This window comes from Oncorhynchus mykiss, chromosome 7 (assembly GCF_057628025.1).
Source record: "Oncorhynchus mykiss isolate SJ-2025 chromosome 7, ASM5762802v1, whole genome shotgun sequence".
Lineage (NCBI taxonomy): Eukaryota > Metazoa > Chordata > Actinopteri > Salmoniformes > Salmonidae > Oncorhynchus > Oncorhynchus mykiss.
Genome location: NC_143028.1, coordinates 12,549,109 through 12,564,879, shown reverse-complemented (window position 1 = coordinate 12,564,879; position 15,771 = coordinate 12,549,109). Strand labels below are relative to the sequence as shown.

General features: G+C 43.3%; 1 protein-coding gene across 2 annotated transcripts in view; it reads left to right on the top strand.

Annotated features, from left to right (window-relative positions):
- Positions 1-1,853: 1,853 nt before the first annotated feature.
- Positions 1,854-15,771, top strand: part of LOC110527416 (beta-1,3-galactosyltransferase 1) — a 120,872-nt gene continuing 106,954 nt past the window's right edge. For both annotated transcript variants that reach the window (XM_021608675.3, XM_021608676.3), the window contains exon 1: positions 1,854-1,949. The gene's annotated coding sequence lies outside the window, so the exon portion shown is untranslated. The remainder of the gene's footprint in view (positions 1,950-15,771) is intronic.

The following is a 15,771-nucleotide window of genomic DNA, read 5'->3' as shown; positions in this document are numbered from 1 at the left end:
TTTGTCTCACTCATCTACACACACTACCCCATAATGACAAAGTGAAAACATGTTTTTGGAAATGTTTGCTAATTTATTGAAAATGAAATACAAAAATATCTAATTTACATAAGTATTCATACCCCTGAGTCAATAAATGTTAGAATCACCTTTGGCAGTGATTACACCTGTGAGTCTTTTTGGGTAAGTCTCTAAGAGCTCTGTACACCTGGATTGTACAATATTTGCCCATTATTCTTTTTTAAATTATTCAAGCTCCATCAAGTTGATTGTTGATATTGCTAGACAGCCATTTATAAGTCTCGCCATAGATTTTCAAGCCGATTTAAGTCAAACTGTAACTAGGTCGCTCAGGAACATTCAATGACATCTTGGTAAGCAACTCCAGTGTAGATTTGGGCTTGAGTTTTTAGGTTATTGTCCTGCTGAATGGTGAATTTGTCTCCCAGTGTCTGTTGGAAAGCAAATTTAAACCGTTTTTTTCTCTAAGATTTTGCCTGAGTTTATAGATGTTTCTTTTTAGATATTCTAGATATTCTGTTTATTTTTATCCTAAAATGCTCTATAGTCCTTGCCGATGACAAGCATACCCATTACATGATGCAGCCACCAGCATGCTAGCATGCTTGAAAATATGAAGAGTGTTACTCAGTGATGTGTTGTGTTGGATTTGCACCAAACATAGCGCTTTGTATTCAGGACAAAAAGTGTTAAAAATGCCACATTTTTTTGCAGTATTACTTTAGTGCCTTATTGAAAACAGGATGTTTTAGAATATGTTTTATTCTGTACAGACTTCCTTCTTTTCACTCTGTCATTTAGGTTAGTATTGCGGAGTAACTACAATGTTGTTGATCCATCCTCAGTTTTCTCATATCACAACCATTAAACTCTGTCACTGTTTTAAAATCACCATTGGTCTCATGGTGAAATCCTTCCTCTCCGGCAACTGAGTTAGGAAGGACGCCTGTGACTTTGTAATGACTGGGTGTATCGATACACCACCCAAAGCCTGATTAATAACTTCACCGTACACAAAGGGATATTCAGCGTCTGTTTACACATCTACCAAATCGGTGCCCTTCTTTGCAAAGCATTTAAAAACCTCCCTGGTCTTTGTGGTTGAATCTGTGCTTGAAATTCACTACTTGATTGAGGGACCTTAAAGATAATTGTATGTGTCAGGGTACAGAGATGGGGTAGTCATTCAATGCTCATCATGCTACCCACTACTATTGAACACGGAATGAGTCCATGCAACTTCTTATGCGATTTGTTAAGCACATTTTACATTCTGAACTTATTAAGGCTTGCCATAACGAAGGGGTTGAATACTTGACTAACATTTCAGCTTCACATTTTTTATTGATTGCAAAACGTTTCTACAGGCAAAATTCCACTTTGACATTATGGTATATCAATTTTAATATTCAGGCTGTAACACAACAAAATGTGGAAAATGTTAAGGGGTGTGAATAGTTTCTGAAGGCACTTTAGGGCTCTGTCACCCTAACATAGCATGGCCTCACTGTGAAGTCGAGTCATGAGTTAATTTAGCCTAAAACTGTCTAATTCCAATTGTCTGTTATGAGTAGCATCATATCCATGCAAACTCTACAAAAATACACATTAGCCTACCTCAAACTTCTCAGCTTCTGCAGTGCAATTCCTTGAAGCCTTCGGTCATGCATTGCAAATGTGTTTAGTGGCAATGTCAGTCAACCTTGCTAAAGAAAGTAGAGTCCTCACTTCCAGACAGATTGATTGGCTACTATTCATTTCGCAAATAATCCTGATTGGACAGCTCTCTTGTCTGCTGCAGTACCGCATACAGTCACTATCACGTCTCCCCCACTCCTTTCTTGCGGTGAGATCAGATGCAGAGCCCAGCGCAGGACGGACACAGTTTCAGCACCTCTTGTCTTGGTGGGATGTAGACAACTAGACCGGTAGGTTCAAATGCTTTGTAAACTGAATCCTATTGCTGCTATTTGTGTTTGTCCAGTGGCTACAGCCCGTAACAGTTTACTGAACACTTGGTACAAGCTTTCGTCGTCATTCAGCCTTTTTATTTCGTGCATGCGACTACTTTGTGGTTAGATTATAATTTGTTTTGTAGTGACAGTGCAAACCATTCGGTCGCTGCTTCTTTGTGTTCAGAAATGCATCGTCGTTCGCTATTGTCCTACTGGCTTTGCCCTCTGATGCACCGTCCGGGACTCCAAAGGAATGTTCTGTATTGAAGAGTGCGTCTCACATTAGCAGTGATGCTGCGATGTTTTGTGGTCCAGAATTGTCGGCAGATTTGATGTAAACTACGGCTTTGATGCAAAGCGATCCAAATAGCTATAAGTTGAAACCCTTGTATTGCTGCGCTTGAAGTTAATTGCGCAAGGCTAGCCTACATGTTAATGTCATTTTGAACTTCATGTCATATTGTTGTTTGTTGATATAGTCTATCATACTGAGCACATGCCTCGGGAACAAGTCCACTAGCACTTACTGTATGTCATCCACATACTACAGGGCGTTCAGCATAGGGACATACATTAATATACAACTACTCTTTTAAATACCACACATCCGCTATACTAACAGGATATTTTACTCAGAATCTCCCTCATCAAATGGGAACCTATAAGCCTAGGGAGGCAAGGATTCATCGTATTCAAAGCATAAACATGAATTATGAATGGTTTCTTAATATCGACTTTGCATAGGCAAAATATATAAAAGTATATTCACTTTTTACGTATTGATTTTCATATTACGTTTTGGTGATAGCATCTGTTTTTTGACATGATGGTGCACCAGCCACATCACACTATTGAGATGAAAATGTAATTGCTATACTTGAAAAATCATAGGGGAGGAGAGGATGAACAGTGTTGATAGAGGCATCTGTTTGCAGTAAGTAGGTTCAATGCACTTGTTCTACTACAATGACCTTGCACATACAAAGCCAATAACTGCATGTGGACAACAAATGTTACATACCCAACAGTAGGTCGTTGATTTGTTTACTGTCCAGGACTAGAGTATCACCACTGTTTACCATTTAGGTGTAGTATACACAAGCATGACAACGTAAATCAAAGCAAGACTGAACCTCCTCCTTTTATAGAACTGTTGATTGTAGCCAATAGGGCATAGTGACCGTTTAAGTTGCAGCGTCTTGTCATTCTGTGAACAGTGTGTCTAAACCTCGGGAAATCTATTGGCAGAGACTTATTCTGACAGAGCCTTTGTGGGGCGAAACGCCATAGATCTCACGCCGTAGGCTTTTTCACTGTGCGACTGATCCTCTTTTGGAATTACACTGCTGCTTGAACTTGCTACATTAATACTTTTCACACACTTGCTTGTCAGAAAGTAATGCTGTAGCAAGAAGTATAGTCCGTCTTGTGTAAGCGCAGCCTCTCTCTGTCTCTCGACCTTACAGTGCCTGGTCGCTAATTCTCCTGGTCCTGCCAAAATTCCCTCATTTAAACCTGCGAACGTTCTGGCATCCTACCAGTAACTGATATTTTATGGGTGAAAAAAAATGTCCCATTTCATTTCAAACATCCTCAGTGCCCCTTTTATCTAATTTGACAAGAAAGGCAGCAGTTGAATCTCAATTAAACAATGACATATCAAAACGGGTATCTTAGACAGATGGAAGCTTTAAATGAGGAGAACAATGAAGGTTGTGGAAGAGAAGAGAGAGAGGAGGGGTCTTTATATGTACAAGGGATTGAGATGCTGAATTGGTTTGATCCATCTAAACACTGTCATATTGACTGATCTCAATAAAATCACACTCCTCACAATTGCCTATTCTTCTCTACTGCATTGAAAGATTACGGTTCCTTCAATAGAAATCATGGGCTATAATCAAAGCGAAAGCGTCTTATTTCTCCTGGCTGTACCCTACAGAGTCTATGTTCACGTTTGCATTACCTTAGATATAGATCGATAGTAAGCCAATACAGAAAGTAGCCGTGTGCTGTCAGCAGGCCTGTGCATCGGTCAAGTGTAATAGGAACCCAATAAAAGCCTTGGATGCACTTTATCTTACGTTAACAGCGGTGGTCGACGGGAAGCAACGATTTGCCTTAAGGAAACATCCTGTGCATTTTTTTAGAAGCACTGATTCCCGTCAAATCTATTGCAATATTGAACGTGTACCGATCCAGGTCATATCACAAACCCTCTTATCTATAAATAGCTACTTATCTTTTACCGTCATGTCCCGTTGACACTGGCGAGGAGAAGCTCCACTGTACCCTGTGTATTAACTCGCTGAGGGGCATTTGATTGCGTGTTTATGGCCCTTCTCTCCACTGGCTACTTGCTTAAGATTCATTGTATGCCTTGTTCCATTCGTGTAGGGAACATGTGGGTCTACATCAAGGATGTATTTGACTTGAGAAATTGATCCTTTGAAATAAACACTTCAGAACAATGCAACAGTGTACCGCCACAGTTCTAATGGAATGGAATATTGAATGCTCTTTTAGCCACAGGGATAATAAAATATCCAAGTGCTACATATTCTTAATTACACTTGTGTGCTGTGGTGGAATGATATTTATAAGAATCTACAAGGTTAATAGTTAATTCAGGAGATAAACACTATGTGACAGTGATGGATGGCATCGATAAGAGAGCAATATAAATGTGGATTGCAAAATAGCATATTACGCTGTTCCCAGGTCATGTGCACTTCAGCGTTTGTTTGTTTTCTTTCATATCAAAACAATTTAAAAGGAAAATCTGTGTCGCGGTAAACTTTTTTAGTTTATTTTTAACTCAGGGGAGTATTTCTGTCTTTCAAGTCTAGCCGGCCTGAGCTTGTCAAATGCCTATCTTCTTTTGTCCAAACAGAGTCCGCTTGAAACAGCTGCCATTTTATTAACACCCTGTGGATGTGTGTATATTGGGTCAGTATTTGGGATTGTTTTAGTTGAAGGCCTTTTAAAAGCCTGCTATATGGCAGGTTGGTTTAGTAAGGGGCCTAGCAAGAGCATAAACTCTCCCTGTAAAGTGTCTTCTGCTGTTTACAATAAATACAGTTTACACCTTACATATGAATTAATATGACCTAGAGTGTCATATATTTTACTATTCTATTCCTGTCCCCATAGGAGAAACCTTTTTGGTTCCAGGTAGAACTCTTTTGGGAAACCAACAGGGCTCTACCTGGAACCAAAAAGGTTTCTTCAAAGTGTTCTCCTATGTGTACAGCTGGAGAACCATTTTAGGTTCTAGATAGCACCTTTTTATCTAAGACTTTACCTGTAGTCTGTTGGCTATATATTATTTGTGTGACCACGTTTTTGTGGGACTATATTCTACCTAAAGCAATAGTTCACTTGTTTTACCAAAATACTCTATGTGTTTCTGCTGGTAATGTCAATTGTGTTGGTATAGCATGCATAAAAGGCACTAGTCTTGTTTGTGTGTGGTACCGTATGTTTGTGTGTGGTACCGTATGTTTGTGTGTGGTACCGTATGTTTGTGTGTGGTACCGTATGTTTGTGTATGGTACCGTATGTCTGTGTGTGGTACCGTATGTTTGTGTGTGGTATGAACCACTGTACAGCTATAATACAATTCCTCACATTTCCATTAGTGATTTTCATTCTCCAAGCGTCTCCAACGTTTTCATGCTGATGTGATTTGACCTGTGCTGTCCTCCTCTATACAGAGTCACTAACAAATGCAACTGTACATTTCATCCGTCTCACTCAATGCTCGGCCTTGATCATCTTTGTCATTGCCATCCAGAGTTTTTTGGATCGCTAGATAATCCCTTTAGCTATGACAGTCACACATGGCTCCCATCCTGCTTGTGCTTTCCAAGGCCCAAATGTGACAGCAGCACACAGTCAGTCAACCACAGTGACACCATTTTAATGTTTGATTTGATTTGACTCATGCATAAAATAGGCGAGCTAGATACATTTGTTGATGTTTAGCAGACACTCTTATCCAGAGCGACTTACAGTAAGCAGTTAGTGCATACAATTCCGTACTGGTCCCCCGTGGAAATCAAACCCACAACCCTGGCGTTGTATGCCCCATGCTCTACCAACTGAGCCACAAAGGACCACAACACTGTGTTGTATACCAAAGTGCATGCAACACCAGTGATTAGGAAGGTACAAAGTCAAATTGATTGTGTTGTACAGTATGTGAATGGTTGTTTTATCAGTGATTTAAGCAAAGCCAAGCTATAGACACAAGCATTGTCCACCATATTTGTTTACAAGAATGGCAAATGGCCCTGTATGGCAAACACAGCGTTGTTATCCTCCGTAAGCATTCTAATGGCAGACGTCCACATTCATTCTCTGTGAAACAATTGAATAGCGTGTGATGTGATGTGAACGTGTCGGAGCGGAGCCAAGCGGCTGTCACGCCAAAAATCACAAACACATCCGAGGTTGATGAGGTGAGCTACCGCCATCTGAAGAATTGTGAGCAATGTGATGTCTATTGAACGCAGCTACATAAACTCAGTCCATTAGCTTTCCCAATATAATCCAACGGCTGATTATGTGGGGGAGCTAAACTGTAAACTTGCAGTTGCAGTCTTCCTTTAAGTGCTTTAGACAGTATGCGAGGACCTTTAGGACAAAGGTTCCTCTTTAACACGTCCTTGGAGCTCGTAGAGCTGGTATCACGGTGCTCGGCAGCCAATCTGGGACAAGAGATAAAGAGGAGGCAAATGCACCACGATTCCACCACATTAGCAGCATCAGCAGCCGCAGCCCACTTTGTTTTCTGCAGCCCTGCCTCCACCACAGCCGGGACTGAACACCGACTCTGGTCCGTGCTCTGCGGTGTCGGTGTGTGGATCTACAGTACATGAGCAGCCTACAGAGCATAGGCCACCACACCACTGTTGGCTGTGGGAAGGGAAGAGCTCCAAGCTCTGAGAGTTTCTCATGGGTCTCAGATATAATTTGGTTCTGCTGAAGGGCCTTTGTTGGTTTGCCAAACTGGCCACTGGAGGCGGACGGCTCCCAGCTCCCCTGGTCAAGTGGATGATTGGATTTGCGCTGCAGTAGTCATACAAGAGAGGGGCTTCAGGGGAACGAGCGGTCCCCTTGCTGCCTACTTGTGTTAAACTTTGGCAAGTGCCCTTTTTCCAACAATAGTAGTTGTTGAATCTGCTCCTATATTTCCATTATGTAGAAGCTGTTATGTCCCACCTATACCACATACATTATGTCTCTGGTCCGGTGCCATTTAGAAGGGGGAGGGGGTCAGGCTCAGTGCGCCATTAGAACCATTTAAGCTCTTAATTGTTGTTTTTTTACCCTCCTAGAACACAGCACGACTCCAAACTCATGATGGGCCTGGGTTAGAGGTTGAGAGACTGAGAGAAAGGGAGGATGAGGAAGAGGAGGCTTGGTCCATATATGTAACTTTGCATATCTGAAGCCATGTACAGACCACGATAGCCCCCAGATGTCACATTGAAGGATTATGGCTTGTTGGAAGGACATGCTACATTTAGATGGGACAAGGTAACCCACATTGTTCATTCTAGTCTGTTTCCACGCTGTGAGTCTGTGAACAAAACAATATTACAGCTCAGTGGACTACAATGTTTCATTTGAATACTGATGTGTTCACTCCAATAGGCTATGCACTACACAGGAGGTTGGTGGCACCTTTATTGGAAGGGACGGGCAAGTGGCAATGGCTAGAGCGGAATAGGTGGAAAGGTATCAACAACATCAAACACATGGGTTCTTTGTGTTTGATGCCATTCCATTCGCTCCGTTTCCAGCCATTATTATGAGCCGTAGTCCCCTCAGCAGCCTCCACCGATGCACTATTCTGATTGTTTATACGGTATATAGAATGGTGTAGACCTAACAGTATTTTTCTTGCAAACAGTAATTAGATACAGACCACGCATGTTTCAGTTTTCCTCTGAGATCTGCATGTCAATTTGACATTTGCCTTCCTCTCAGAATTATGGCTCTCAAATTGATTTTGAAGGGAGGCAGGTTTAATATGGAACTGTCTGATCCCTGGCTTATCCCCCGATGGTCACATGACCTACTAGTACTAGGGGATTTAAACACTCTATGAATCAGAGGTGCTCTTTAAAGGCTTTGACTGACTTTGAAATGAACCAAAAAATTGAAGATCACTTAAAAAAAAAAACACACATTGACTCATCTCATTTGCTCCACTAGACTCCACTAGACCAGTCTTCTGTGAGAAAGAAAATGAATAAAATATTTATTAGGGATCCCCATTAGTTCCTACCAAGGCAGCAGCTACTCTTGCTGGGGTCCCAACACATTAAGGCACTTACATCACACATAAAACAAAAGATAAAACAGTACATCATAAAACATTACATATCTACAATACAAAAGGCGTAACCATGTCCAGTGGAGCCGTGGCCTCCCTGATTAACCCTGACCCTAATGGTCGGCTATCCAAAGAATGCACTGGGAAAGGCTGATCAACCTGAACAAGAGGTATCCCTAGACTAGAAGCAAAACCACGGTCAATAAAATCTACTAGCGCCTTACCCTGGGAATGAGGGGCCAAACTCAGGAAAAGCAATCAACACATACATGTGAGCAACAGGGGACTCTGGGTGAGTCTGGTGCCTACTCACCTGGGGTGCCCGAACAGTGCCCTGCCCGTCGTCTCGACTCCCAGAAAAGCTCCTCCTGCACCGGTCAGCGGTGTGCCCCCACCAACAACATCTGGCGCAGGAAAGAGCTCCTCCTCCTGTTGCCCTCGTTGCAGCACTTCCGAGCTCCATAGGTGTTGGAGCAGAGGTGCTGGGGGATGAAACGGACAAAGCCCGATCCGGACATCCGCTGGTGGCCAGCAAGTTGTCCAGCTGAATAGACCACTAGCTGGTCCAAGGTGATGGTGGTATCTCTACAGGCTAGTTCCCTACGGGCGTCCTCACGCAAACTACACCTATAGTGATCGATCAAGGCCCTGTCATTCCATCCAGCACCGGTAGGCCAAGGTCCGGAACTCCAGGGCGAAGTCCTGCGCGCCCCTTGTCTCCTGCCTGAGATGAAACAGACTTTCACCCGCCGCTCGGCCCTCCGGTGGGTGGTCGAACACTGCCCGAAAGCGGCGGGGGAACTCTGGGTAGTGGTCCCTTGCCGAGTCTCCATCATTCCAGACCACTCCAGGGCCTTGCCTGAGAGGCAGGAGACAAGAGTGTTCACGCTCTCACGTCCCGAGGGAGCCGGGTGCACGGTTCCCAGGTAGAGCTCTAGTTGGAGCAAGAACACCTGACACCCGGCAGCCGTCCATCGTACTCCCTCGGGAGCGCGAGCCGAATTACACTGGAGCCAGGTGACGCATGAGATGGTTGTGGGGGTGGTTGCAGTGTGGCCGGTGGAGGAAGGCCACCTCTCTCCCACCTGTCCATCGTCGCCATCACCTTTTCCATTGCCGTTCCCAGACACTGCAGTACGGCTGTATGTTGTTGCACGCGCTCCTCCATTGATGTAGGGAGAGCCTCTGCTCCTGCTGACTCCATCAAGCTGGTGCGGGATTCTGTTGCCTGCATACTGAAGGTAGGTGAGGAGTCAAACGCAGGAGAGCAGAAATGTCAGTGTAGCGTGTAACTTTTAATCAGGTCCAAAACAAACACAGTCCAGTACAAATGCCCAAAACCCAATGGGAACAAACATTTCTCCCGTAAGGCGTAGAACCACAACGCACCTTACTAAAATCACTACACGCGAAAATACACTGAGGCAAGCCTCCACAAGCAACAAGAAAAAATTATGGGGAAACAGGGTAAATATACACACAGAAATCAAAGCAAATGAAAACCAGGTGTGACAGAACCAAAGACAAAACAAACGGAAAGGAAACATGGATCGGTGATGGCTAGTAGGCCGGCGACGCCGACCGCCGAGCCGCGCCCGAACAGGGAGAGAGGCCACCTTCGTTGGAAGTCGTGATAGGGGCATATTCAGGGAGGGAGTCAGACTCCTCAGCTACAATTTTGACCCAAAAATGGCTTATTTTAGTACCACTCTGTCCTGTAGATATATTTACAGCACGGTACTGGCTTGCCTCATTTTGACTGTTTTCCAAGTAGTTCATTTTACCAAGGATATAAATTCCCTAAGGTGAAGCTAAAATGTGTACATTTAGCTCTATATCCAAGCATTTTGGATTTGAGATCATACCCAGGGCTGGATTACCGAACGGGCATGCAAGGCACGTGCCCCATGGCCCCTGATTTCCAGGGGGCCCCTAACCAAGTAATGTTTTTGTTTTTGGGGGTTGTGTGCCTCCTGGAGGTAACGTTGTATATGTTAGGAAAATGTGTAGAATTGCAGGAAATTTGCTGGAGGCCGGTGCCCTGGGGCCTCAAATGCAGTAGCCCGGCCCTGATCCAACATCTCTCCATTACCAATAAACAGGGGAAGTTTGCATTTTTTTGGGGGGGGGGGGGGGGGGTATAATCTTTGTTCTTTTGTAACTTTCTCACTCATCATTATTCCTGATTATCCATATTCATGGTATCATCCACATTATTGTAGAAGTGTTCAGAAACATCTTCTATTCTTAGTTACAATACAAATGACTACAACATGACATTATGCACCATTCCGTTCCTATTGGGCAAAGCATAATCTGAATCACAAACCCCCCCAAAAAACTGCAAATGCATCCAACAAGTTCCAACAAGAATCACAAGCTTAATGTAATCATTGCGGGCTAGGAATATGGGACCAAATACTAACATTTTGCATACTTGAATACACTTACATTTACGTGAATTTGTCAAAATGCTTATGATTTTTTTTGTCATCAGGTGAAAATACTCTTACATACTGTGACCTCATTAAATATTTGATCTCAAATCCAAAATGCTTGAGTATAGAGCCAAATTGTGTGTATTTACTGTCCCCTGGGAATTGTGGGAAAGAATATCTATGACTTAAGGATGAAGGAATGCTCTGTTATCCCTCCTGAGGGGAATTTGAAATCAATTGTGTGCACTACTTACATTATTGTCCTTTAATTCGTAGTTGTTTTGTTTTTGTTTAATCATGTGGTGCTACTGTACATATAGAGCTCACCGTTTTCACAGTTTATTCTTGACAAGACCCCCAGTACTGTAGGCATTTGAACAGGGATGTTGAATGTATTGCATTTTGTAGTTTAACAAGGTTTTAAAGAACATCATCTGTTGCAGTCAAAAATAGTAAATCGACCTGACTTGTACTTCAACTGTAATCCAAATATTTGGATTTAGCCATTTCTTAGCAAAGCATCTGTCTCCTTAAGTCCTTATTTTCCTTTCGCAGGCTACACAAAATGTCATTGCTTCATGATAGGGGCGCTGTGATGTGTTGCACACAGTATCATCTCTCATTTGTTGAGCCCATGCATATTTCATGATGCAGTTGATTACAGTTTCTGGATGATGTTTGTATTTAATAAGCACAGGGCCTTGGATGGGATGATCTCACACAAGGGAAGATACTGGATTATGTTTTGAGTATACGTATTATACATCATGATTACCACGAGTCGGTAATACTCCAGCTATTTTCTCAGATGTTTATCAGATGCTATGAATTAACTTATGAAAGCAGGAATTCTATTGAATCTGTTCAATGCAACAAGGCTTGCTTCCGTGACACACATTATGCTCCCTTGGCCCTTTCCGGGCACCGAAGACGTGGATGTTGATTAAGGCAGCCTTCCGCACCTCTCTGATTCAAAGGGGTTGGGTTAAATGTGGAAGACACATTTCAGTTGAATGCATTCAGTTGTTTAACTGACTAGGTATCCCCCTTTCCTTTTCCTTTCTCACTTTGTCCTGTGTACATTTCACCTTGCTGTCAACTGACCCAGGACCAGTTTATGCATCAGGAGTGGTGTAAAATACTTAAGAAAAAATACTTGAAAGTCCTACTTAAGTAGTTATTTTTGGTATCTGTACTTTACTATTTTCATTTTTGATAACTATTACTTTTACTCCACTACATTCCTAAAGAAATAATGTATGTTTTTCCGTGACACCCAAAAGTACAAAATTCGAAATGCTTAACAGGACAGGAAATGGTCCAATTCACACACTTATCAAGAGAACATCCCTGGTCATCCCTACTGGCTCTGACCTGGGAGTGTTGGCGTGTACCTTTGACTGTCCGTAAATAAAATAAAAATGCAAGAAAATTGCACCATTTGGATTGCCAAATAGAAGTAATTTCAAATGATTTATACATTTACTTCTACTTTTGATACTTAAGTATATTTTTGCAATTCAACTTAAACTCAAGTATGACAATTGGGTACTTTTTACACCACTGTACATCAGTACATGAAGCCATTGAGTCTTTCCCGAAACTGAAATATGTGATGAGCCTCCTTTTGATTAAATCTTTGATAGCAAACTCCTTGATCTTCATACAATACTGATTTAATCTCATTGTGCTTAGGAGCATCTGCCAGCGACCCAGAAAATTTGGAAGGGATGGAGTGATTATGATGAGTGATATGATAACTCCACATGATGGAGAATAAACCAAGCTTAGACTTCAGATGCACATCAATCTCTTTATATTGGCTTGTAGCGAAATATACTTCTGTTCACTGTGCTTATCACATCGCCTTAGCAAAGAATAATTTTTAAAAATTTGAATAAATTGTGCCATCTGGAATATTCTTTCCTGACATATTCCCAAGCATCTAGCGATGTGTGTCCAAATAACCAATCTCTTATAAATGTTGTTGATAGTTATCATTAGTCTTGATCTACTAAGTTAAAATTTCTATTTTTCATGTCTCCTGACCCTTCCAGCTAAATTAAGATGAGCTCATGATTAAGGCTGTGGCGGTCACAAAATTTAGTCAGCCGGTGATTGTCAAGCAAATAACTGTCGGTCTCACGGTAATTGACTGTTAATTACCATAAACACATTTAGCATCTCCTGGCTTCCACACAGCCCGACACCTCGAATCCAGGACTTCACGGACCGAGTACGCCGGACCTCCCTCAATGTCCAGAGGTGGAGGCGGGGCGTCACTGGGTCCAGCCTCAGCACCACTGGCCTGAGGAGAGACACATGAAAAGTCAGGTTAATGCGGTAATCAGCAGGGAGTTGCAAACGGTACCTTACCTCATTAACCCTCCTCGGGACTTTAAATGGCCCCTCAAACCACGGGCTCAGCTTCCTGCAGGGCAGGCGGAGGGGCAAGTTCTGGGTGGAGAGCTAGACCTGGTTGCCTTGACAGAAAACAAGCGCCTCACTGCGGAGGTGGGCATCCCTAGCCAAGGTGGGCCACCAGTACTTCTCAGTCAGGCAGGCGATGATACAGCTTATCCCAGGATGACCCGACACAGGCGATGTGTGTGCACAGGTAAGGAGACGGTCCCGCACACCCGTGCGATTCTCCGGGCACCTCTTCGCTGCCCTGATGTACTCCAGGTTGTGGTCGTCCGTCCACACCAGGAAAGGGTGTTTGGACCTCTCCAGCCAGTGCCTCTACGCCTTCAGAGCCTTCTTGACCACCAAGATTTCCCAGTGACCAGAGCCGACTCGTTCCATCCGGTGGAGGCTGCGATGGTCCGGAACTCACAGGCGAACTCCGAGGCGGTCCTAGATCTCTGGCGTAATCGGAGTAGGCGCTCACCCCCCTCTCGGCCCTCCACAGGATGATCAAACACAGAGTGGAAGAGGAAGGGCTCGTAGGACTCAACCTCGGGTCCCGACCATTTCCCAGAACGCTGCACCACAGTCCAGGGCCCGTCCGGGCAGTCCCGAGATGATGGTGGCAACCCAGTCTCTCCCAGAGACAGCCTCGGTGTGGAGAATGAGGTACAGGTAGCATTGCAGAAGGAATCCCTTGCATCTCGCTGGCGCACCTTCAAAGCGCTCCGGGAGGGACGGGTATTCCGCGGACCGGCTCAGATAGGATGGAGGCAGGTAGTGGTTGTGTGGGGCCTTGTGCCGGAACTAGTCCTAGAGACTGGAGGGACTGCACATTCCCCTCCAAACGCAGGATGGTTTCCAGCATGCTGTCCATGGCGCTGCCGAGTCTGGAGAGACTGTCCTCGTGATGCTGGACTGTCTCTACGATGGTCGCCAGCTCGGCAGCGCTATTTTTGACTACTTTTACTTTTACACCACTACATACATTCCTTAAGAAAATATTGTACTTTTTACTCCATACATTTTCCTTGACACCCAAAAGTACTCATTGCATTTTGAATGCTTAGCAGGACAGGAAAATAGTCATTTTCACACTTATCTACAGAACATCTCTGGTCAATAGGGGCAGCGGGAAAGAATACATGTCATCTATGCTCTATTTTAGAGTGGATGGAGGACACTTTTCCTGTGGTTCATTTTCATGCCTATAGAAATGTTGCGCAACATGAGCTCATGGGCTCTCATGAAGTGTTTGATTAGATTTTCAAATACATTTGCATTGATGTCAGAGTGATTAGAGGGACAATGGAGTACTGAGTACCAGGTAAGCAAGTTTACTAATGACCATCGGCAGCATCAGAGCTTGGAGAAGCCTAATTGCCGTGGCTAAACAGTGTGGCGGTAATACGGTCAACTCAACAGCCCTACTCATGGTCATTCATTGTTTCTGTCAATTCTTATTTATCTCTTGTACTGCTCTTAGCCTCCTGCTTAAATTGCCAGTGCTGAGAGTAGCAGTATATCCGTATCCCAAACCTGTAACTTTTGACAGTGTTCCATCCACCATCATGCAACATATCTCAACTTTAATTCACCATCTGTTCCTCTTGGACATTTTACCACAAGCCATTTACCACTGTGCAACTCTTCACCATTGTTCAACGATAATGAATCATCCATTATTGACCCCGTACTCTGCCAACAGAGTAGTGGATGTCAGCCCAAATGGAAAAAGTGTTATGAATATCTGCTATTCATTTGTTGGGCATTTCAGTTTGGGGCATTAAAGACTGGCAGCGGTTGGAGAGAGATCAAAAGAACGGAGGCTACATGCAATCATTTTGTCTCGTAAAAAAGACACCGTCAAGGTTGCATGCATCACTCTTCCCAGCGAAACATCAACTGAGAGCCATTAAGCGCACCACCAGTACTTTACAGCCCATGTCTGCTCTGCAGTGTTGATCACAGCTCTGAATCAAAGATGTGGCGGCCACACTGTGATTCTTATAACCACAGAACCAATGGGTTCTGCTGTTTAAAGCCAAACATACAGCTATATTATCCGACATTTAGTTTTTTTTGCTTTGTGCTCAACAATTAGATGTTTGATTGTACCTTTCTCTATGAAACTCTCTCCTAGAATTGTTCTCTCTTTTGGGGCATCTTCTTTTCATTATAGACTATCATTACTGTTGATGAGGTTTAGTGAGACAAAGTAACTCATTGCCTGGCTAGCAAAATAGAAAGGAATTGAGGGTAACACCTTACCCAGCATCATAACACGTTAGGACATGGTCATAACCATGTCATAATATGTCATAACAGCAGACATAACCTGTCATAATATGGTCATAACACTGTCATGACGCATATATTTAGACTTGTTGTGACATATATTGTGTCATTAAATGGCTGGTTATGACACTTACATAAGAGTGTCAAAACCCACAAAATCCTACCACACACGGAAAAACATTCCATTACACCATAATTTACCCGTCAACAGTATGTTTATGTTATATAACATTTTCTGAAATTGACCATATTAAATTATCATTGTAATTGCACACACATTTATGTGAGACATGCAACTACCCCAATG